The 25775-nt window shown below is 47.0% G+C and overlaps 1 protein-coding gene across 1 annotated transcript in view; it reads left to right on the forward strand.

Moving 5' to 3' along the window:
• DNAI3 (dynein axonemal intermediate chain 3) overlaps window positions 1-25775 on the forward strand; it is a 1122635-nt gene that overhangs the window by 570497 nt on the left and 526363 nt on the right. The window lies entirely within an intron of this gene.

Raw genomic sequence — 25775 nt, forward strand, 5'->3', positions numbered from 1 at the left:
ACTGGACAGCATTGTATCATCCGCTATTGATATAATAGAACAGGATATGCTAATGTTACAACATGGTCAATCCCAATTGCGTTCTATTGTACAGCTAGGCTGGACGTTACAAAACCTCCGTTCAGGCTACGTGCCATGGCGTCTAATCAACACAACGTCATTATTTTCTATCTTTAACCTTACTGATAGACAATTCTCATTGGCACAAAAAGGGTTAGACTATACGGTGCTGAACATTGAAAAACTAGAAAAATTACCATTGACAATGTCAGAACGACCGGTCTTGAATGGATAATACATGGCACCATTACAATCCCGATAACAACGTTTCAGTTTCAATACTGCCAAAAGTATATACCAGCAGGCCTGTATAAAAGGTTGGGTAAAGAATACATCAAGTCAACCTGGAATTTGCCTTATACACATAGATGTTATAGTGAGGGGAAAAAAGAGGTATTTCTTAGTGGTAACAATTGTAAAAAATCACTAAGCGGTACACTTCTGTGTCAAAGTATTAACTTGCATGGAGCCTGCGAAGGTTCATCAAACAGCCTTTAATGTCATCTGCACGGCACCCCTGCTACACAGATAGAGCCCTTTATCAGACAACTTTCCAACTGTAGCTACATTATAATAAGTGACCAAAGCTGTTGTGGCATAATGCCAGGAAAAGCCTATCTCGTGAGCGTAACTTCCAGGGTCATTTATTGTATGCAAGTATTGTATCCAAACAGCAATCCAGACATGGAGGCAGCAATATGGCCATCTGTGAATATCTCTTCTATTCGAATTGATACTTTAGGCAGAATGAAGTCTATTCTTTTACAAACAACTGTGCCTTTAACCTCGTCCAAAGAGACGTATGATCTGCAAGTTGCAAGGACAGCGGCAGAGATACATACCCTAATATCGACAAATTGCCCGGTGCATTTCGTAGAAATGTTAAGCCAAATCTTAAACATGTCAGATACCAGTGGCATCGCACATATATTTAAGACAATTTTTTCGGGACTGTTAGCACCCTTTGAAACAGTTCTGGGCATCTTCCCGAATTTTGTGCATTCTTTATTCAGTGGCCTGCCTCTTATTTTGGGACTTGTAGCAGGAATTTTATTTTTGTTCCTTCTGCTCCGATATGGCAAGCCAAGTCACAGACAAAACTCAGGCTACGATGGAAGAAACGATCCTAGCAATACGATACCGAGAACATATTACTAAAGTCCTCGGATTGGCCCGGCTAAGAGATCTGAATAATTCCTGGTTTCTTTCGTTCAGACCAATCTGGCAAGATTGCATCTTACCTGTGCTTCGATGTCTGCTATGCGGAGAAGAATGCGTGTTGGACGTCTGTCTTACACTACCATCAGCAGTACCAATGGATATCAATGCTTTGCTTGGTTTGGTAACGGCTCATGCAACGTGTTGTCCCCAGCGGCTACCTATTCTGATGACGGATTTCGTTGAGACTTCACCATTACGATTAGGTAGCGGTGAAGTACGAGATGAAAAGGGCACCACACAGGTACAACCTTCTGTGACCATTGCTGATCTAAACACCGATGATGGCAATGCATCGCATATATGCACTATTTCCGATTTTTCAGAGTTGGCCCAACTTTCACCTACTGTTGTAGACAAATTTTTTGCCGGCCTATCTGAGGTAATGTTCTCTCCTAACAACGGGAATAATATTTGAAAATAGTGAATACACAGCGTCCCCTGAACTTTGAATTCGGCCTTCAGTTTTGATAAACAGAACTTCTAAAAAACATTGGAACAATTTTTTTTCCCATGAAAGCGAAATTATTTTTTCCAATTTCCAAAATATTTACTTTTTTTGACACATGGTACTCTGCTTAAAGTAGAACTATTCTTAGCAAACAGAACTTCTATTTTTGGAGACTCTAGAGACAATATTTTGAATCAGCTTCTAGCACATGTACAATTATGTGATGAAATGGTCTCGACCTTCTCTTCTGTATTAAGAGCCATTTCATAAATGTAACTTTCGTGATTCATTCAGTGAAGATTATAATGCACTACTAAAAATATTATCTGAATGATACCACTGCTTGAAAAACGTACTGTATAAAACTCATTTTCGTGTATCTATACCATTTCAAATGCATTTTATGTATTTTGGGGTGGGCTGGAAAACAGATGCATACTTATATGTTTATATATTGCTTAGTATTTAGTAATGATGGACATTATACGTGGAGTGAGTGTTGTGAATGTATCTAGGACCCTAATTAAATATTCCCGATTCATGCCCTTATGCGGTTATAACAAATCATATCCTTAAAAAAGGCATAAGAATCATATCCATATTTAGTCATAGCCAATGCAGTCCAAATACGGCAAGGCTTCTTCCCTAGACTCCTAGAAAGTACAACGCGTTCTTTCAACAAACCAAGCCTCCAGCAGCCCGGGAATTCCCCCTGCTTCTGTTTTGATTTGTCCTAGAACTCCTGAGAGTCCTGAAAGAACTGCCAGTTCTTAGTGACAATTCTTAGTGACGTCTTATGTCCAACCTTACGTCAAACTCGGCACCTTCCAGGTATAAATATACCAGCATTTGCCTTAAGCAAACACACGGTGGTGTGGAGCAGAGCGACTATCTACTTACCCAAAGCTCAGCTGATGCGAGTGCCAAAGGAAGCCGACCCTCCCATTTGACGCACTGAGAGAGACGCTGTCTTTTCTCTTGCTGAGATATCCAGCTCCAGTGTTTCCAGTCACCCTTGCGGGTTGCTGGGAGATCGAGTCCTGAGAAAGAGATACAAGACCTCCTTCATTCTAAACCCAAGGTACGGAGCTGATTAGATCCTTAGAGAATCCTTGATTCAGATTCTTGGCAAAAATAACTTAACTTAAACTGCAGCTCACTTACTCCTTCCCACGTACTAGGCTTAGTTTAGGTACACCGGGGTAGGTGTATTTTAGAAGCACCAGTTGAATACGTTTAGTCAACTTTTATCATTATATGTATTGTATATATTTTATCCGTTTTAAGTATCATATGGCTCAGAAACCCTATAAATGCTTTTACAGTATTATTTCATAATACTCTTTTTACTGTACGCACTTTACTTTATGACAAGAATTGCAATTGTGGCAATTCACTTCTCTTGCATGAGAAAGAAGACTGCTCAATAAATAACAACTTTTATTGAAAACGCCTGTCTCTCTATTTCTCTGCACTCTGGTGAAACTAAGCATGCACGATTGATTAGCTATCTATTGTTTTCACACGGCTCTGGAGATATACTCCTTATTCTGGAGGGAGCAAAGTTGTCATGTTTATGCGGTTGTCAGAAGCTAATCCCTTTTTGTCTATTCAGGAACGTTAACTCATTCCTGTTCACTCGAGAAAGTTTCTAGTGACCTCTGAGCTAGCTGGCATTCATAATTAAGTCTAACATATTCAATAGATGCCTAGTCGACCTCAGTCCTACGTCTAAACTATTGTTTATGTTATTCCAATGCGCAGAGCCTATTGGGAATATAGGAACTACACTACATTGCCGTCGACGAAGATACAGACACCAGCGTCAACGAGATCTTTACCGTCAACAACACCACAGGTGTCGACGAAGTCTCTTCTGTTGATGAATCATCGTCGTCGACAACAAAACCTACAGCAAGTAAATTAAAAGTAGAGGAAGGGAAGGCACCGTTGTCAAGGCAACCGTCAACGCAATCGTTGACGAAGATTGTGTCTGCTGAGCTGATTTTGCCAAAAAAGATGCTGGGGCAAAAATGACACCAGAACACACCTCACCCAGTAAAATTACACCTCTATTACCCACTCATCTTTTAGAGGAGGGAGATTCTGAGGAAGAAGAAGGTCCTTTTAGGGGATGTATATAGTTCATCAAAGTTGCACGTTAAGTGCCAACCAGATGATGAGGATGATGATGACCAGCGGTACTATAGTCAAGCCAATTTTACCCAATCTGAACAACATCAGCAGTATCATGAAGAAATGATCACAATGCCATTTGCATTGCTATCTGATCTGCAATTTATGCTGCAGGACTATCTGCAGTGCTTGCCACCTTCAGGGCTGACTATTATCATTGCACATCCTCAGGTAACATCGCCAACTCGAATAAATGCTTCGACTTTCGGTACCGAATACTCAATCTGTTCCTCTCCAGGAACCGGCCTCTTCGGATGAAGAAGGAGAACTTCATGATACAGCCTGAGAATGACTACAGGATGTCTTCACCTGCCTCACCAACACCTCCTCCGGTAGATTCTCCACCAGAGGATATTGGGGGATTTCACAATATGTTGGAGCGTGCAGCGAAAAGGTTTGCTATACTAATGCCCTCGAAGCAAGCATGCTGTTTCTTATATCATTTCAAAGAGCCATTTCGTAAGTCTGTCGGAGCTATTCTTATAATTCATTCTATCTGGGAGGAAGGTTTTAGAATAATGGAACACCCTGCCTCTGTGCCAGCAGTGCTCCCACGTCTGGATACAAAATATAAGACCACTGATGACTCCCCAGCGTGCCTCACAGGACACCCAAAACCAGACTCAGTGGTGAAGCAGGCCACTCTACCCCACTCAAAATATCCTGCAGCACCTCTTTCTGCGCCTCTAGACAGAGAGGACAGACGTCTAGATTCTATTTGGAAAAAGATTCTTGGTAATGTCAGCTCTAACAGTAAAGGCAGGAAACTCCTTGGCGATCTTAGGGCGCTTTGATCACCAGATGCGGTCAGACATCGCTTCTTATATTGACCAACTGCTGGAAGATGTTACAGAGGAGGCAAAAAAGATATTGCATGAAGGAGAGAGAGGATCCAATGAAATAATAGATTCAGCCTTGAATGTTGCTGTAACAGGTTTTATCTTTAGGACGTGGGGAGACCCAATAGACCCTTGTAGGCTTGGGCAATGGTTAGTTTATGTAAAGGGTGGCTACAAGGGATTTTGTTTTTTAGTTTATTCAGAACAACTTCAATGCGTTTGAATCGTAGGCTCATTGAATAATTAAGCCAAATGTATACACAGGATTACTTAGACATTAGTTGCACAGTTTCTTTAGAAAGAGTATATTCAATCTCTTAACAGATAAAGCGAAAGAAGAGAGAAGAAGTGCACAGCCAAAAGAAGTTATGTTTAAAAAAGATTGTATTTGAATAAATCACAAAGAACAAATCATGGGGACAAATAATAGAACAAAACTTTAAATCAAGGTCATGAAAAGCAGTGTATTCATGTTCACTAATCAATTCATAACATTTCATCAGCTCCTTAAAGAATTAAATGAAGAAGACCAAACACAACATATGTATAAAGGTGTCCATCAGTGCGTAAAAGCTGGGGAGTTGATGACTTTGGTCGACGTTTCGGTCTTTTCTCTTGAGTTTCATAAGACCATCATCAGGACTTAGTATTTCATCAAGTATAAACCCCTTCAGTGTAATTGGTGTCTGGGACTGATCTTCCAAATAGGTATATTTTGAACAGAAGAATCTGCCGAAGTTTTTATCAACGGTTGGAGTTATTTGAAGCGATGTCTGAATCCTGGTATCTTTATTTCCAGGTAAGCAATCGTAATTATTTATGTGAATGAGAAGAGAGCCTCGAATCAGTAATCTCGCACTTCCTCGTAGTCTGCAGTTGATAAGACAACTTATTAACTGTCTTATCAACTGGAGACTACGTGGAAGTGCGAGATTACTGATTCGAGGCTCAAAGGCCTGCATAACTCTCTTCAAAAGTTTGGGTCTGACTATAAATCTACAGAATCCAATCAGAATTCCTCACAAAAGATTGTCTTCCTAGGAGCCCAGCTGGACACGGTCTGCATAAAAGCATATCCTGCAGAGGAAAGTCAGCAGCAGTTTCTAGTGCTGGCAAAATCCATCACAAGAAGAAAGTCTTTTTCGGTCCAACTTTTCAAATACCTTTCAGGGATGATGTTGTCATGCATACCACTGATCCAGTTTTGTTGTCTCAGTATGCGCCCATATCAGGAGGAGCTGGACAAACAATGGGTACATTCAGTAGGCTCCTTCGACGACATAGTCAGAGTAGCTTCACGTATGGTAAAATCCCTAGAGTGGTAGTTAGACAAAAAAAATCTATCGATAGGGATGTCCTTGCAACAAGAGGTAGCACAGTTAGTGATCACAACAGATGCGTCCTTAGAAGGATAGGGAGTTTACCTCCAAGAGCTCCAAGTAAGCAGAAAGTGGCATCAGGCACAAACTCAATCCCACATAAATTTGCTAAAGCTGAAGGTGGTGCATCTAGCCCTCCAGGCGTTTCTTTCCAGGATACGAAATTAACAGTGCTAGGCCAGGCGGACAATACCACAAAATCTCGCCATCTCTCCAAGGAAGCTCAAAAGTTGTAGCAATGGGCCATAGATCACAGAATCTGCCTCCGAGCAGAACATGTTTCAGGACGACAGAACACGATTGTGGACACACTAAGCAGGCTTACAACTTCATATCATGAATAGGAGCTGCACCACCAAATCCTGGAGAACATATTCCTGCGCTGGGCACACCAGACTTGGACCTGTTTGCAACTCCCAAGAACCACAAAGGCCGGTACTATGCAAGTTGGCATCGCCAACAGGGGTCATGGGGGAATGCCTTTTGAATTGCATGGTCCGGCATCTTTGCTTATGCGTTTCCACCCATTCCTCTTCTTCCAAGTGTACTAAGGAGGATGAAGATCCAACCATGCAAATTGATCCTCATTGCTCTGGCATGGCCACGTCCGCACTGGTACACAGAACCGTTTCTTCTATCGAAGGTATCACACTTCAAACTTCCAGTGTTTCCCGGTCTCCTGCCCATAAACCAGGGGCATATACTACACCCGGACTTCAGGAATCTGCATTTGTCAACTTGGCTCCTAAATACAATGAGTTTCGGTACCTAAACATTTCCAGCGAGTGCGAAGTATATTAGCTAAAGGTAAGGCGGACAGTCCCAACAAAACGTACCGCCTCTAATGGAAGCATTTCTTCATCCAGTGCTATCGGGAGGGTTTACATCCACTGTCATCCTCTCCAGAGCAGATATTACTTTACCTCCTGCATCTTGCAAAATCAGGTTTGCCGCATAGCTCAATAAAGGTTTACTTAGCGGCCATTTCCTGTTACAGAAGATCATTGTCATGTTCACGTCTGTGGTCATCTAGAATAATTAAAAAGTTCCTCAAAGGGCTGTTTCACGTGTTCCCTCCTATAAAACCTCCACCGCCATCCTGGCAATGGAACAAGGTTCTTTCACAATTAATGAAACCCCTTTTTGAACCAATTCACACTGCGGAAATCAAGTTGCTGTCTTGAAAGTTGGCTTCACTACTTGCCTTGACCTCAGCCAGACGGGTCAGTGAGATCCAGGCTTTTGTAATAAAAGAGTCTTTCTTGCAATTTAGAGCAGATGGAATTCTGCTCTGAACGAATCCAAAATTCATTCCCAAGGTTCCATCTGACTTCCACCTCAACAAACCAGTGTTACTAAAGACTTTCTTCCGGAATCCAACGACATCAGCGGAGAAACCTTTGTATTTATTGGACATCAAATGTTGCCTAAAGTATTATCTAGATCAGACAAAAGCTTTAAGCAAGACCTCTTAACTATTTGTTGCATAAAGCACACCAAGGAAGGGTTTCCCACTCTCCAATCACGGTATTTCCAGAGGGTTTGCAAGTGCCATTCAATTTTGTCATCACAAAGCAGGCAGACCTCTGTTTGCAAGAGTCTTAGCCCATTCCACGAGGTCTGTGGCAACACCTACAGCTTTATTTGCGGGAGTATCACTTCCTAAAATTTGCTGTGCAGCAACATGGAAGAATAGACACGTACTCATCCGACAATACTGCCTGGATTCTGCAGTTGTCAATGATACAGCGGTGGGTCAAGCAGTACTTCGGCATCTGTTCCATTAAGGTGAGCCACCCCTGTCTACCCTCCTACCTTTTTCAACTGTATCACATTTCCATATGGCACCCTTGTTACTATCTTTAAGGCTTAAGGAAGTTCCTTTTACTGTTACTGTTATGGTTATGTATTGTATACTGTTTGGTGACTGCTTGCAGGTTACACTGTTTCAGATTCCTGTTAAGCTTTCAAGACTATGGTAAATGTGCTACCAATTGTTTGCTAATCTGATTCAAGCATGTGAATCTATGAAAGTTCCAATACTGGAGAAAAAATAAGTTACTTACCTGTAACTGTAGTTCTCCAATCTCTGCTACTTAATATGCATGCATCGTGAAGAGGCGGCCATAAGGCCAGATACTACGTGCCGTTCAACAGCTGGTGTAGTGCTTATGGTATCAATCGGGTGCAAAAGTAGATATGCCTTTAGGGGGTCCCAGATATCCTGAGGACGCAAAGTGAGAGGGAGGAGTTCCGCAGGTGTGAATGTTTGTTCCTGCCAAAATATCATGTCATTCATCCATTCCTTAAATTTGCGTGCCCTGCCCTGACCCCATCTGCGTGCTATTCTCCTCTCAGCCAGCATGAGGCCAAGTGATACAAATTTCCGATGCGCCACAACCAGATTCTCTGTGTACCCTAATAGGGCCAGCAAGGAGGAAAGCTGGAGTTACAGTGAAGTCATCTGCTCCAATGCTGCAATCACCAGTCGCCAGTAAGCCTGTACAGTGCAGCAATCCCAAGCGAGGTGCAAGAAGTCTGCCGCCTCCATGCCACACCCGTCCCATTTGTCGTTATCGCGTAGTTTATATCCATGCATTTTGACCGGAGTGTAGTTAGTGTGGTGCTAAAATGTATAATATGTGATGCGTAAGTGACTACTAGTTGAGATTTGTTCTGTCTGAATGCAACAATATGTCCATTGCTTCTCAGTGATTTCTTTACTCGTCTCAGCAATCCATTTGTCTCTAGCAGCAATGGGTTGAAGCCAGGTGGTGTATAGGGTTTAATGTAGAAACTAAATGTGAGGCAGTGTCATTGCGTAGTATTGTGCGCTGTGGTGTGACCTCCTGAGGCTCCAGTGGGTATGCAGGGGTGAATTCATTAATACCTTTTTGCAACCGGACATAGAGTAAAATATCCATGGAGAGTGTGATTGTTTTGAAAACAGCTGCTGCAGTGTACAGAATTTTCCATTTAAATAAAGATCCTGCAAGTGAATCGTATTTAGCTTTAGTTTTTTAAAAGGCGCCTTCCTGTAAAACCGGCATTTAAAGGTGGTACACCAGAGGAAGTAAAGGTGAGTGTAACATGGGGGCTTGTAGACGTCTGGCTATGTGTTGCCATGCTTTCACCGTGCAGACAACAGATGTCAGGCCAGCCTCCTGAGGCGCGGTTGAGGTCAATATGGCACCCTCTAGCGGTATGGAATCCGCCAGCAAATGTTCTGTCGCCACTTTGCGGCATGTATTTAGGGGAATGGAACCAATAGTGGGCATAGTGGGCCTGTGCACACAGATAATAAAGCTCAAAGTTAGGGATATCAAACCCTCCCTGGGAATATGGTAGAGCGTGTGTGTCCCACTGTAGATGTGGCTGTTTGCCACCCCAAGTCAGTCATATCAGTTCCGAGCAAAGTGCGGAGATGAAATGTCTGCCCTGGTCATATGGAATATTTAAAAAAAGGTATAGTAGTTTGGGGAGGACGATCATTTTTATGAGGGAGGTGCGTCCCGCCATGAAAAGTGGGAGAGCAATCCACCTCGTTCTACTGCTTGTGATGTTCTCCAATGCCCTGCTGTAGTTGAGACCCATCAGCTCCTCTCGAATAGTCGTGATGTGTATACCAAAGTATTTCACTTCAGCAGTGCACAACTAGAGGTGAATGCCATCACCGAGGCAGTGAGAGGGAAAATCTGAGACTTTGCCCAATTGATATGGATTCCGGAGAGCCCCCCGAATCGAACAAACTCCTGCATTAATGGATTGAGATTATGATGTGGTTCGCTAACATATAGGGTGATGTTGTCTACATAAAGGGAAATTAGTATTGGGCGGAGAAAGCAGCGTTATGCCTTATCGTGATGATGTTGCCTAATTTTGGCTGCCAGGGGCTCAACAGCCAGGGCAAAAAGTAGAAGAGAGAGCAGGCATCCCTGCCCGGTGCCCAGGGTAATGGAAAAGGGGGAAGAAGTGTGCCATTTCCATTGTCAATTGAGAGGAAAAGGCCCCAGCGCCAAACGTGTCTTGCAACAGGCGCTCAATGAAGTCTTCCATGCGCCCAGTGTTGGTGCTCTCCAGGGTCCCAATGATGCGGATGTTATTGCGCCTACTGTGCGCCTCCAAATCTTCATTTTTGGCAGCAATTGTTTTGAGGAGTTTGTCCATTTGCGTGACGTGTTGTTTCACTTGCGCCGTAGCATCCTCATTGTCGGAAATCCGTTTTTCCTCCGCATTGATTTGTCCATCTTGTTTGTCTATTTTCTGGACTATAAAATCCATACGACTGTTCATGGAGTCCATTTTGCTTCAGATGTCTGTGAGGCTGTGTTTCATGGCCAATAGTAAGCTTTTGACTTGGTCTTCTTGATTTGTTGGTGGCCCATGCACTTGTTCTTCGTTGGACTGTTCAGGATCCTCAAAACTGGATTGTGTGGTAGCCTTTTTGGTTTCAAAAAGATGCTTGGATTGTCAACTGTCTGCCTTCCCCATTATAGAAGGAGTATGTTGCGCTGCAGACAGAACATCTGAGGAACGAGGGGTCCGGTGCCATTTTTTGTGAGGAGTGCAGCGGAGCAGAGCTGCAGAGGAGCAGAGCAAAGAGGGGAGAGTGAGAGGCTGCGAGAGGCTGTTAGCGTTAACGTTGATGTTGCCGTTGGCATTTTGGGCATCGAGCACCGAGCACTGTAGAAAACGCTGCAACTGGAGACACCGCGGACTGGCCTGGCACCCGCCTGGCCCCCCAACCAGGCCACAATTCTCTGAGGCTATCAACCTCTCTGTGCCGCGGTAGGAGATGCGAGGGCCTGTCTGCTGGGGCGGGACCTGCGGGCTGCCAGCTGAGTGTGCCGAAGCTGTGGCTTGGCCTCCAGTTTGGCAAGAGGCGCAAGGCCATTGCTTGCTGCGGTCTGCGCTTCCCTAATGCAGCAGGAGCTGCTACCACATACTATTACTTCCTAAGTAACCTACTGAGGACATCCGAAAGACGTCAGAAATCCCCCGGGGGAGGGGTCGCTTGTTACGGGACACCTGGGGCCGCTCACTGCGAGACACTTGGGGCGTCTGAAGCGGCCCAGGGACTGGGATACCTGGGTCCTGAGGGCAACGGAGGAGGCGCCGGTGGAAGAGGAGAACGGGGTGTGTACCACAGGGATGGGGAACACTCAGTGTTGTGTAAAATACCCCTCACACACCAACAGGCCCCTTGGTGTCATGCTTCATCATCGGGGTCTTCGCATCCCGCTAAGGGGATGCGGCACGCTACGACCTGCGCTTTTATGCAGGAGCGTTGACCCCTATGAGATTTAATTCTAATCTAAGCATCCCCTTATATAAGTGTGCCTATAACTCTCCCTTAAATGTTAACATGCTGGGTCTGCTTTTCAGCGGGGATTCAAATTGTTTAATATTCTGACTCAAAGACCTTGTGTGAGGCACATAATGTAAAGAAAACTTTCTATACAACTAATAGGAGATGCTCAGTCAATTCTTAAGGAACAGAAAAATGCTGAATGCTGCAGAAATGTAGGGACCCAATTCGAATAGTTTGCCCACCACCTGGCTAGAATAAAGAGTCCATCGGCCCACCCTTACTGGCGGAGATTCGTCATCTGGAGCTCAAGGAGATCTAGATCTAGGACCACAGCCCTGAGCCACCTTGCCCTGCTGGGTACCTGACCTCGTACTCCTGAAAGGCTCTTGCCAAGGTGGATGTTCAAACCATGTGAACTCTAGTGAAATGTAGTGCTCAAGTGTGTGAAAAGTTAAAAATGGCTACTTGGACAAAAAATATGTCTATTGAAGATTGTCCAAGTGTCATGCTTAAAATAACTTGATAGTGTGAGAAATATTGACTATCTCATGGCTATGGCTAATGCAGTCGACATGTTTCAGCCGTACTGGTCAACTGACCCGGCTTTCTTGAGGACCTACATGCTAAATATTGCAAGCTACTGCAGGAAAAAACACAAGTGCATGGAAAACTGTGTAAACTAAAAATAGAATAAGAATGTTTAGGTAAATCTGTGGCACTTGCCACCCTACCAGACATGCAGTGTACGTGCCTGCAGGTAAGAGCTACCTCTTCTTTCCCAGCTTTATGTGGGAGGAAAACCTCACCTCACCCGGCTGACTGCTCGGAGAAGGAAGCTCGGTGCTCCAGGCCAGACTGCTTTTATGCAGGAGCGTTGACCCCTATGAGATTTAATTCTAATCTAAGCATCCCCTTATATAAGTGTGCCTATTATTATTATTATTAAAACAGTTTTGTATAGCGCGTGGTTACCCTAGAGCATCACAGCACTTCACCAAACAGAGTAACAGATTAAGAGAGAGAGAGGCACAGCGGTTTAACAAAAGAGAAAAGTTTTCAGTTGTTTACGAAAACGCAAGAGGCATGGCTCCGAGCGCAAACCTAGGGGGAGTGAGTTCCAGAGGGTCGCAACCTTTACGGAGAATCTTCTCCCTCCTGAGCGGGCCTTTTTGACCCTGGGGTTCATGAGTAAGTGTTGTTGGTCTGAGCGTAGTGTTCTACTTGCCTTATATGGGGTCACCAGCTTTTGAAGGGCAGGAGGGCCTTTGCCTTGCAAGATTTTATGTGCAAGGCAGAGAGATTTAAATTTCACCCTTTCTCGCACTGGCAACCAATGCAGCGCCCTCAATGCGGTTTTGGCCGATGGTGACATAGGGATGTTGTGGAGCATTCGTGCCGCCGCATTCTGAACTTGCTGTAATTTGTTCAGAGTGATCTCAGGGGCACCCAGATAGATTGCATTACTGAAATCTAATCTGAGGCGTTGTACCCTAGTACAACGCCTCAGCAACGTTGGAGTCCAGGAGAAGGCACTGGAGTGGATCATCCCTTCCTCGCTGGGAGGACACAGAGAGTCCGCCTCCCCCCGTTCAGATCTGAAGCCACCGAAGTCATCTGCGGCGTCCCTCAGGGCTCCTCGCTCAGCCCAACCCTCTTCAACATCGACATGAGCCCACTCGCAGACATCGCACGCCAGCACAACCTCAACATCATCTCCTACTCCGACGACACCCAGCTGATCCTCTCCCTTACCAACGACCCCGCCACCGCCAGAGCCAACCTCCACGAAGGGATGAAAGAGGTAGCCGAATGGATGAAGAACAGCCGCCTGAAACTGAACTCGGACAAGACGGAAGTCCTCATCCTGGGATCCTCACCCTCTGCCTGGGACGACTCCTGGTGGCCCCCCGCCTTAGGCAGCGCACCCAAACCAACAGACCACGCACGAAACCTGGGCTTCATCCTGGACTCCTCCCTCTCCATGACCAGACAAGTCAACGCCGTCTCCTCGTCGTGCTTCAACATCCTGCGCATGCTACGCAAGATCTTCCGGTGGATCCCCACCGAGACCAGGAAGACGGTCACCCAGGCCCTCGTCACCAGCCGTCTGGACTACGGCAACACCCTCTACGCCGGAACCACCGCCAAACTCCAGAAGAGACTCCAGCGGATCCAGAACGCCTCAGCACGACTCATCCTGGACATCCCCCGTCGCAGCCACATCTCCGGACACCTGAGAGATCTGCACTGGCTCCCGGTCAACAAAAGAATCACCTTCCGTCTCCTCACCCACGCACACAAAGCCCTACACAGCCAAGGCCCAGGATACCTCAACAGCCGCCTCTACTTCTACGCTCCCAAACGCCAGCTTCGATCGACCAGCCACGCCCTCGCCGCCGTCCCCCACATCCGAAGAGCCACCACAGGGGGACGGTCCTTCTCCTACCTCGCCGCCAAGACTTGGAACTCCCTCCCCACCCACCTTCGCCTGACCCAGGACCACCTCGCCTTCAGGAAGTAACTCAAGACCTGGCTGTTCGAGCAGTAACAGACCCCCCCCCCCCCCCCCCCCAGCGCCTTGAGACCCTCTGGGTAAGTAGTGCCCTATATAAATTCGATGATTGATTGATTGATTGATTGTGCAGGATACAGCAGGCTGTATGGTGAACCCTCCTGATTTACTGATTTATTGGGCAGCGGGGAGCGCTGATTTGACCCAGGCTGCTGCTGTTTTTTTGCAGTATCATCCGTGCTGGCCACAGGCTTGGTCGTAGATGAAGTTGTGCGAGGATTGCTGCAATGGCCTGGTTCTGGAAGGTTTAGGATGGCCAGATAGGCCTGTAGCAAGTGAGCACAAACTATTGCTTAAGAGCCAGGGGAGCTAACAGTGAAGTTGTTTGCCATTCCAGTGCATTTTTTTACGCCACAACCCGCAAATTACTTTCCCTGGGTCCCCACGACCAAGTCCAACCTTCACCCTAACCACACCACTCATTATAACCAAAAGGACCTCCTAAAAAAGACTGCTAAATATCTAAAGTCCCCCACAAGTAATTTTTGTAATCGCCTACCTTACAATGGCCTACACAAAATTAAGATCTCATACGATCTTTATGAAAAGAATCGGAACACAGCAAGACATACGCAAAAATGCATGCAAAAAGGTCCATGTGGGACACAGGGCGGGGATGTTTGAAATAACTGCATATTTTCCAAAAATAAATTTTAATGTACAAAGGATCGACCCCAACGACTAAGGAAGAGCTCTAACCCTTTCGCTGTGGCGGGTAATTCCCCCGCTGTGCTGGGGGGCAGGAGGGCACGCAGAGCGCCCCCATGCTCATGACGAGCTCAGCTCGTCATGAGGCACGGCGCTCCTGTGCTCAGCTATGCCATCTGAATCTTTTATGCATTTCAGTGATTAGAGAAGCACTTCCTTTGGGCTCTCAAGAACTCTCCTTATGGCGCGCTCAATTTCAGAACCTTAGGATGTGCACTTTTGGCAGCCAAAATTCTGTTACACGCAGTTGGTTTCCGGAACAACTGATCTTTCCATTTTCAGTGTGTACTCGAATGCCTAAGAACTCGATTGTATCCTTGCTGATAGTGAATGTAAATCTTAATTTCAGAGAATTTTAATGAGCGATTGTAAAAAAGCATTCAAGCTCCTCAGTTCCATCTTCCCATATTAGAAAGAGATTTTCAATATAACGCACCAAAGGACCACTTTCTCCATTATTTTGTTGTTCTTTTCAGACCAAACACATTTTGCCTCCCAGTACCCAACATCAAGTTTTCATACCTGGGTACAAATGAGGAACCCATACCTATACCTTTGTTTTGTTTGTAAAACATCATAACTGCATAACTAGGACAGAGCAGATTGTCTGTGAGCTTCACTGAGGCAAAGGCAACCCCCTTTTTTATATTCTAAAATGTGGCTTACACCACATTCAGTACCCTTGTTGCATGTTCTGCACTGTTATCAGTATTTACAACTTTGCTCTCTCTAGTACTCATCAATCATACTCCCAGGCCCGCTCTGGGTCAGTACACCCGCAACAGTATGTCCGTCCCACGATCCACCTGGCTGCCCCAGTGTAATATAAACAGAGTTTCTAGGCAGTTAGCTGTGTCAATGGAATGTCGAAAACAGACATCCCAAGCCCAACACAGCCTGGTGCCATAAATAAGGCACATCAGCAGCACATTTAATTTTGTCTAGTAGAAATAGCAAAACAAGCATCACAAGATTCTCTGCTAGCTATGCATGGTACAAGGGTTTTCTTCATGCTTTTTCACTCATCAACGCTGACTAAGCTAGTTAACCCTTTTGCATCACAATGTCTTCGGCACACTATTCCCTATATACTACACACATCTAAAGGTAAGTCTCTATGCAGACGGTCGAAGTTACTGCGTCAACTGACTTCTTTCACATGAGGCCTGCCTCCAGTCTTCAGCTGAAAACTCAGTGCAAGAGTACACCCCATGCTTTCCAGTCTACCCTGGAGCCGGTCGACTCTGACCCAAAAATGAGAATATTATCAATTCTCTCCATAACTTCTTTGGTTCCTCACCTTCCCCTGGAATGCCCACTGGCCCCAAGTAGGTACACAAGGCAGTTCAGTTTTGAAAAAGAACACAAGCACTAGGAACCCGATTAGCAGGAACCCAGTGCACATTCAGTCAAAGTTACGATCAGGGTCAGGCAAAAAAGTGGGGGCAACAAATGTGGATTATCAGTATTGGCTGCTACCGAACAGGGGTGGTGGTGTGGAGGGGGATGGAGGAAGGGTTGGGAAATATTCAAATATTTCAGGAAAAACACTTACCTTTACTGCTTCCCGCTGGCCGCCGCCTCTACTTCCTCCGTCCTTCTTCCCAGGAAGAACACAGCCTAACAGAATCCCATGACCAATCACAATGCTTCCTTGGCAGTGTTGTGATTGATCTGAGTGCCCGTGGTTCGATGCTCAGATAGGGGCAGGCAGGCTGTGCATGTTCTCTAGCCTTCATGGAGAACATGCAGAGTCTGCAAGACGCTTTGGCCGGCCTGAGACAGCTGGCCAAATCCTCATGCGCACTTTAGGTCACCACTCCTCCCTCCTGTGACTTGGGGAACCCAGCCCCTTCCCCCTGGCTACAGCTGCAAGCTGAATACAAAAAACGAAGTGTTAATAACAAACGCTATTATCATTTTATTTTCTGTATTCAGCTTGCAGTTCAAGTAGTGGGGCGACACTCTTCTGGCATAGCGGAGGAGCCGCCACTGGTAACTATGCCAAAAGTAGTACTTTCCTACACATAGTATAAGTTATACAATATGCAAGGGTATAATCAGTGCACGGAGAGAGGGCTAGTTATAGTCAATTTAGTGTACCTAAAAACAACCTCGTAGCCTTTAATTTTTGTAAAGGCAATCATTTGCCAATCACATAATGACTTGTCATCACTATGTACTGCAGTACCTCCACGAAATACTGCTAGATTTCATGGAAGTACTGTGACAACAGTTATCACTAAATTGAAATGCTGTACCACTTTAAAAATACTTCTCTGTTGTACCCAAAAGGTTCATCTGTACACGATAATGTGTATATCCCCCTGGTGAAGTGCCTCCTTCTCAATACGAGATCGCTAGTTAAACACAGCTCGGAAATAGCAGAGCTAATCCAGGATGAGGACATAAAAATAGCATTCTGATAGAAACATCTGCCAGTGGATTCCTCACCTTGTGAATATCCCCCTTGCGCCAGCAACATTCGGAATTTCTTTTGTAGCCTCGCGCCGACGTGGACTCGGACGTCATAGAGACACGACATCGCTCGCGACTCCGCTGACGTCACCGACGCCTACAATAGGCCCACGCCGGCGTGATGACATCAGTTCTCTTTTTTCCGCGTCGTCGACGCTAACGGTTTAATGGGTTACTCTGTAGCTTCTAGTATCCTATTACTTTGTTTCCTCGATTCTCCATTCTCTGACCTTTTTGCTCGTGTTGTCATGTCGACAAAGAAGACAGGGTTTAAGCCTTGTAGAGAATGTGGGAAGATGATGTCCGTTACGGACCCTCACCAAGACTGCATATGGTGTTTGAGCTCGGATCACGACGTTGAAGGGTGTTCATCGTGCCAGAAGATGAATCCGAAGGCTCTTCGAGAGAGGGAGTCGAAGCTCCTTGTGGCCAAGCTTAAAGCGAGTAAGGTTAGAAAGTCTTCAAAGCACTCGAAGAGATCGAAGTCGAGATCCAGGTCGAGGTCTCGTGAGGCGTCGGCCTCAAAGTCTTCGTCTGACCACGCTTCCGGTTCTCGGAAAAAGCATAAGAAGAGGAGGCATGAATCCCGTCATCATTCAGGGGATAAGTCTGGTTCAAGATCAAGATCTCCCAGGAGGGTGAAGTCGAAGGTGATTCCTCTACAAGTTTCGGATCATGAAGGTGAGGCTTCGCCTTCGGAGTCGGTGGCCCATTCTCCGACTCCGGTTCCGGATCCCACTCCGGCTCCGTCTCCGGCTCATTCTCCGACTCCAGATGACACCGATGGAGTGCCTGTTGAGGGAGAGTCTTCGAATCCTGTTGAAGAAACAGATTCAAACCTACCTCGTGGTCATCCTGAGCATCCACCATTCCCGACACCAGGTCAGGACCCTTCCGCGTTTTTAAACGCGATGTATGGTGTTTTCTCTAGATCATGGTTCCCCTCTGGTGCGCCTTTGGATCCCATGGGTCCTATGTCCTTTAATTTGGGTGTTCCTCACTCATATGCTCCGGCACCATTCATGCCTTTCATGCCAACCCCGACTCCGCTGTGGCAGTACCAAGCCCCACCAGGGTCGACGCCGGTATCGACGCCGGCCTGCCCGAAGTCGATGACTCCGGCTCCGACGTCACCGGCTCCAAGCAAGTCTATGGATCCTCCTTCCAAGCCCTCGGATTCGGTTCCGAAGTCGTCTCCGGCGCCGTCGGATTCGGCTTTGGATTCGGCTGCACTTCGAGTTAAATTCAGGTCTCGAAGAGAAGCTCAACGTCTGCTTGATCAACAGAGGGTTGATGAGTCTTCTTCTGACATGGAGGAAGGTGAGCTGGATGGGGGCAGTTTCGACGACCTGGCAGAGGCAAGTGGTCTCGAGTTTTCCCCGGAATGGTCTTTGCCTTCGGGATCTGATACACCCTCCAGGGATGTTCAACCGTATCATGTAGTCATGAAGAAGGCAGCTGGACTTTTGGGTTTGTCTTTGCCTACTGTCGAATTTAAGTCGAATTTACGGACTGAGGTTCTTCATTCTCCAAGTTCAGCAGTGGAGCCTTTACTTCCATTTAATGATGCCTTAAAGGAACCCATTATGGAGGTTTGGAAAAAGCCTTTTTCTGCTCATGCAGTTTCCAAAAACGTGGCTAGGAGATATAGGGTGGCTCCTGAGGACCCTGCATTCTTGTCATCACACCCGTCTCCTGAGAGCTTGGTGATTCAGGCTGCATGTTCTAAAAAGTCGATTGGGGCTTTTCCGCAGGTGCCTGGCGACAAAGAGGCCAAGAAACAGGACCAAATTGCTAAAAAGACTTTTTCTTCGGCTAGTATGGCACTGAAGTCTTCTAATGCCACTTGCCTTATGGGAAGATACATTCATGCTCTAATGGACTCTATGCGTTCATTAATCCCTAAGGTTCCTGAGGATAGCAGAAAAGACTTTGAGGAAGCCTTGTCTGACTCTCAAGCGGCTGCCCGTCAAGTCATCCAAAGCGGGCTTGATACTACGGATTCAGTGGCTAGGATCATGGGCACGGCGGTTGCCACTAGGCGTTCAGCCTGGTTGAAGTCATCTGATTTTTCATTTTTCAACTGATGTGCAATCTGCTTTATTGGATTTGCCTTTCGATGGTGAGGGGCTCTTTGGAAGGAAAGCAGATGCGGCCTTGGAAAGATTCAAGGACAGCAGGGCAACGGCTAGATCTCTTGGCCTTCAAGTGAGAGGTACTACGACCAGGAAATTTAGAGGTTTTGGCCGCTCCTTTCGTTCATATAGACAAGGGCAGCAGCAGCAACAACAGCAGCAGCAGCAGAATACCTTGTATAGATCATACAGGGGGAAGCAGAGAGCACGTCCTCGAGGGCGTCAGCCCAATTCCTCCTCCCCCTCCACCAACCCCCCAGCCACAGAAAAGCAGCCCTAGATCCGCCATTCAGGATCATGTAGGCCCAGTGGGGGGCCGGCTTACCCACTTTCTACGAGATTGGGAATCGGTTACATCAGATCTTTGGGTTCTCAATCTCGTAGAAAATGGGTATGCCCTTCCCTTTCGGGAATTCCCTCCCAATTACCCTCCTTGCCAAGGGTATTGCTCAGAGGAACATCTGTTTCTCCTTCAGGAGGAAGTCCAAACTCTATTGAGGAAAGGTGCGATAGAGGTGGTCCCAGAGCGGGAAAGGGGTCAGGGATGCTACTCCCGGTATTTCCTGATTCCCAAGAAGGATGGCAGGCTTCGTCCTATCCTGGATCTCAGGATCTTGAATTTTTACCTGAAGCAGGAGAAATTCAAGATGCTCACCCTTGCTCAGGTTCTTCAAGCTCTGCTGGAAGAAGACTGGATGGTGTCGCTCGACTTGCAGGATGCGTATTTCCACATTCCCATCCTGAAGTCGCACAGGAAGTATCTCCATTTTACGGTTGGGTCGCAGCACTATCAGTTTGCGGTCCTTCCGTTTGGACTTACTACTGCGCCTCGAGTCTTCACCAAGGTGATGGCGGTGGTGGGGGCGCATCTCAGAAGGTCGGGGATTCCTGTATTCCCTATCTGGACGACTGGCTGATCAAAGCGGAGTTGATGGAGATTGTGCTTCATCATCTGCAGGAGACAACCCAGTTGTTGTACAGGTTGGGTTTTTCGATAAATGTACCCAAATCTCACCTGGTGCCCTCCCAGCGCAACCTATTCATTGGTGCTGTACTGGACACAACTGTAGGTCATGCATTCCCTCCTCCTCAAAGGATTCTCGACATACAGGAAATGGTCCCTTTATTTTACAATGGAGCGTTTGTTCCGGTCCTGAAGGTCCTTCGCCTGCTCGGTCTGATGGCTTCTTGCATTCTCCTGGTCAACCATGCACGCTGGCACATGAGGGCACTCCAGTGGTGCCTCCGCAGGCAGTGGTATCAGCACAACGGCGATCTCAGGGAGTCAGTGAAGATCTCCGGAGAAACTGCAGCGGATCTGTCTTGGTGGGGCGTGGAAGGCCACCTGTCTCAGGGGAAGCCTTTTCATCTGCCTCCTCCGGTGGCCACAGTGATATCGGATGCATCCACTCTAGGGTGGGGTGCTCATCTGGGGGATCTGGAGGTCAAGGGTCTTTGGTCTCCAGAGGAAAGGTTGCTTCACATCAACCTTCTGGAATTGCGGGCTATTCGTTTGGCGCTCAAGGCCTTCCTTCCTTCCCTTCGCGATCAGTCAGTTCAAGTCCTGACGGACAACACGACTGCGATGTGGTACATCAACAAACAGGGAGGAGTGGGGTCGCTGTGTCTCTCCAGAGAGGCTCTGCGTCTCTGGTCCTGGGTTCAGGACCATCAGATTTGTCTGATGGCAAATCATCTGGCCGGAGTTCTGAACGTTCGAGCAGACGGTCTCAGTCGGCAGTTCTCTGCCGACCACGAGTGGAGGCTTCACCCGGAGGTGGTTCGCGACATCTTTCGGATGTGGGGGACTCCTCGGGTGGACCTGTTTGCCACTTGCGAGAATGCTCACTGCCCGTCATTCTGCAGTCTCCAGTATCCGATGCAAGGAGCCTTGGGGGATGCGTTTCAGTTGAGTTGGGGAAATCAACTCCTTTACGCGTTTCCTCCCATACCCTTGATTCCTCAGGTTCTGAGGAAGATTCGCCAAGACCGGGCCCAAGTTATATTGGTCGCCCCGGATTGGCCAAGAAGGGTGTGGTACTCAGATCTTCTCCACCTCTCCTCTCACCGGCCGCTCCGTCTCCCTCTCAGGGCAGACCTGCTCTCTCAGATGGAGGGGCAGGTTCTACACCCCCACCTCCAGACATTACACCTTCATGCCTGGAGATTGAGCGGGGCAACCTGAATTCCTTTTCCCTCCCGCCTGACGTTGAGGATGTTATCTTATCCGCCAGGCGTGACTCCACTAAGTCCATCTATTCTTATAGATGGTCGAAATGTGTTGAGTGGTGTAGGGAAAAGTCTATTGACCCTGTGAGGGCCCATTTGTCTGAAGTTCTCCAGTTTGCCCTTTTTCTTGCGCAACAGGGACTTGCTGTGGCTACTGTGAAGGGCTACCTTTCGGCACTGTCAGCTTTTCTCTGCTTGCCTGACCAGCCGTCTCTTTTTAAGTCTCCCGTGGTCTTGCGATTTTTGAAGGGCCTCACAAATAAGTTCCCTCCTTCACCTTTTATTGTGCCTCATTGGGATTTAAATCTTGTTTTGTCCTTTCTGATGGGTGCTCCATTTGAGCCTCTTCACAAATGTCCCATGAGGCTTCTTACATTTAAAACTGTCTTCCTCGTTGCAATAACCTCGGCAAGGAGGGTAAGTGAGCTTCAAGCTCTTAGTTCCAAGTCCCCTTTCCTGACCATTCATGCTGATCGAATGGTTCTCAGGACCAGGGCTGCTTTTCTGCCTAAGGTGGTGACTCCTTTCCATTTGGGTCAGTCCATTACCCTACCTTCCTTTTATCTTCCCCCTCACCCTTCTAAGGAGGAAGAGAGACTGCACCGTCTGGACCCTAAGAGGGCGGTTTCCTTTTACTTGGACAGATCCAAGGATTTTCGTTTGGAGGACCAGCTTTTCGTTGGGTTTGCTGGTTGCAAGAAGGGGAAGGCGGTCCATAAAAGAACCCTATCAAGATGGATCGTTCTCTGCATTAAGATCTGCTACTCTTTGGCCGGTAAGGAACCTCCAGAGGGTATAAGGGCTCATTCTACAAGAGCTAAGTCTTCGACCTCTGCGTTGGCTAGAGGTGTGTCTGTTGAGGATATTTGTAGAGCGGCAACTTGGTCTTCCCTCCACACTTTCGCGAAGCATTACTGCTTGGATTCCGAAGTGAGGAGGGACGGTCACTTTGCTCGCTCTGTCCTTCAGGATTTTCTGGTTTAGAAGAGTGGACTCCCTCCTCTGGGAGTGGGGACTGCTGTGGGACTCTATTCACAAGGTGAGGAATCCACTGGCAGATGTATCTATCAGAAGAACAAGTTACTTACCTTCGGTAACGCTTTTTCTGGTAGATACAATAATTGCCTGTGGATTCCTCACTGACCCACCCGCCTCCCCGTTGTCCACTCTTCTATGCCAGAGTTATTGTACTGTAATGTATATTTATTTTGTTGTCAAGGAAATGTTTCAATTGCTTTCCTGCATTTGCTTTACACTGTGTGTTTTGCCTTGACTATTGTATACTGTGTATACTTTGTATATATCTACTGTCATTGGTTCGGCCGTGTGCCTCGATGGCACGGAAAAAAGGGCGGAACTGATGTCATCACGCCAGCGTGGGCCTATTGTAGGCTTCGGTGACGTCAGCGAAGTCGCGAGCGATGTCGTGTCTCTATGACGTCCGAGTCCACGTCGGCGCGAGGCTACAAAAGAATTTCCGAATGTTGCTGGCGCAAGGGGGATATTCACAAGGTGAGGAATCCACAGGCAGATATTGTATCTACCAGAAAAAGCGTTACCGAAGGTAAGTAACTTGTTTTTCATCACTGAATCATGGACGGATGCAGCATCAGGTCCAGATATAGTGAAAGCCACTCCCCAGGACTTTGTCTGCCACACCCAAGACAGGGACAAGAGGAGAGGGGGTGGCCTTGCCATCATCCACCATAAAAACATTCGAGGCTCCTTTCAACCCGGTCCCGCCGGCCTTGAGGAATCTCTGCTTTTTAACTTTACTCTCTCAAACCATCTGTCCCTCATAGGCTGCCTTGTTTACAGGCCCCCAGGTGAGAAAATGCGATTTTTATCAGCCTTAAGAAAATTATTAGAAGTGGCAGCAAGTACCCAAAGGTTCACACTTCTTGGTGATTTTAACTTTCATTTGGAATGCAACACAGACACAGATACTCGAGACCTAATAGACCTACTACAGGGGATTGATATGATGCAGCTGGTATCTGACCCCACACACAGAGCAGGACACACCCTAGACGGGATTTTCTCGAATCTTCCCAGTCTAAAAGTCACTTCGGTTCTACCAGTCTCCTGGTCCGACCACTTTGCAATTTACTTTGATATTCCCCTCACCACCCCTGAAAAACCACCCAGCACCAGAAACGTCCCGAGACAAGTCAGAAAATGGAAGAACATTAAAGGGGACGATCTGGATAACTTATTAAAAAATTCCCTGACCTCTTTTCCTAACAACGTGGAGGAAGCAGCCAGCTTATATACGGCCTGGCTGGACCAGGCCTGCTTACGCTTGGCTCCCCCCAAAACCACCCACTCCACCCGGACGAAACCGGCCGCCCCGTGGTTTACTGAACAAATCAGGGACCACAAAATACGATGTAAAAAGCTCGAAAAGGTCTGGCGAATGAATTATAGTGAGCTGGACAAGCAAAATCTCAATTCCGAGCAAAGACGCTATAAAGAAAGCATCCTACATGCAAAAAAGGCCTTTCTTTCCAAACACATTGAAGATGCCAGCAATACCCCCAAAGAACTTTTCCAGACGGTCTCTTCCCTAGCAAATCCAAAAACCATAGAAATTCCCTCCAGTCTCGCACTATGTGAAAGCCTGGCCACCTTTTTTCGGGAAAAGGTCGAGAACATCTTCTTTTCCTAAGATAGCCAGGTGAAGATTTCCCCCTCGACTTAGTACCCAGATTCCCCCAGACCTGTGGTTAGTCTTCAACAGTTCGAACCCATCATGGAAAAGGATGTGATGAGTCGCATACAAAAAATCAAATCAGGCTCCAAACTAGCACCAGATGCCATCGCCAGGGGACTCACTCCCCTTTTTAATCAGATGCTGGAGAAAGGGGAATATCCTTCCAGATGGAAACGAGCCTCCATCCTGCCCCTGCTAAAAAAACCTAACTTAGACATCACGGAAATGAACAACTATCGCCCAATCGCCCGACTCCCCCTTCCTGCCAAAATAATAGAAGGTAGCCTGAATGCACACCTAAGCACCTTTCTAAAAACAGGGGATCATCTTGACTCTTCCCAGCACGGTTTCCGTGCGGAACGCAGCACGGAATCCGCGCTGATCAAATCAATGGAAGACATAAGGCAAGTGATGGATACAGGAGGCAGAGCGGCCCTGATCCTGTTGGATCTTTCTGCGGCCTTCGACACGGTCCACCATAACCTACTGGTGGACCGGTTGAGGGCCTGTGGAATCCAGGGAAAAGCACTAACAATCCTTCAGGCGTTCCTGTCCGATAGAACACAGTCAGTGGCGCTAGGAGACCACGAATCACAGTCATTTGTACTACCCTGTGGAGTCCCCCAGGGATCTTCGCTTAGCCCTACCCTCTTTAATGTTTATGTGTCTACCCTCGCCCCGGTGATTAGATCGTTCGGTTTTCAACTCACGGCCTATGCCGACGACACACAGATTGTGGTGTCCCTGCTACCCGGCAACACTGACAACACCGCAGACAGATTCAAAAACTGTATGCACGAAGTGGGATGCTGGATGGCACAAAGCTGCCTTAAACTGAACTCCTCGAAGACAGAGGTCCTGCTCTTTGGAGCCAGAGAGTACTTTTGGTCCCCGAGGTGGTGGCCAGATGATATGGGACCACTCCCCGTGCCGGTTGATAAAGTGAAAAACCTGGGCATTCTTGTGGACAGCTCACTGTCCTTTAAACCCCAGACTAACGCACTCTCTTCCTCCCTCCATTACACCCTCAAAACCATCAGAAAAATTCTCCCTTACCTAGAGAAGAAACATAGGAAAACCATTGTTACTGGTCTAGTGCTTTCCCGCCTAGACTACTGTAACAGCCTGATGTTAAATGCCCAGGAGAGTGTACTCAACAAACCCCAACTGTTGCAAAATGCAGCCGCCCGCCTGATCACCGACACTCCCAAATTTGCGTCGGTATCCCAGGACCTGGTGGCTCTACACTGGCTGCCAAATCGTAAGAGAATTGCATTCAAGGCTTTGTGTATGGTCTTCAAAGCCCTTCATGATATGGGCCCCAGACACATGAAACTGCTCTTTCGCTGGCATAAACCAGCACGAACCCTGAGGTCAGGAGAATTGGCCCTGGTTACGGTCCCCAGAATCAAAAGAGCTCGATGAGGAGGTAGGAGCTTCTCCCTTAGGGCAGCAGAGGCCTGGAACAAACTTCCACTCATGCTCA

Source organism: Lissotriton vulgaris, chromosome 1_1, assembly GCF_964263255.1.
Source record: "Lissotriton vulgaris chromosome 1_1, aLisVul1.2, whole genome shotgun sequence".
NCBI lineage: Eukaryota > Metazoa > Chordata > Amphibia > Caudata > Salamandridae > Lissotriton > Lissotriton vulgaris.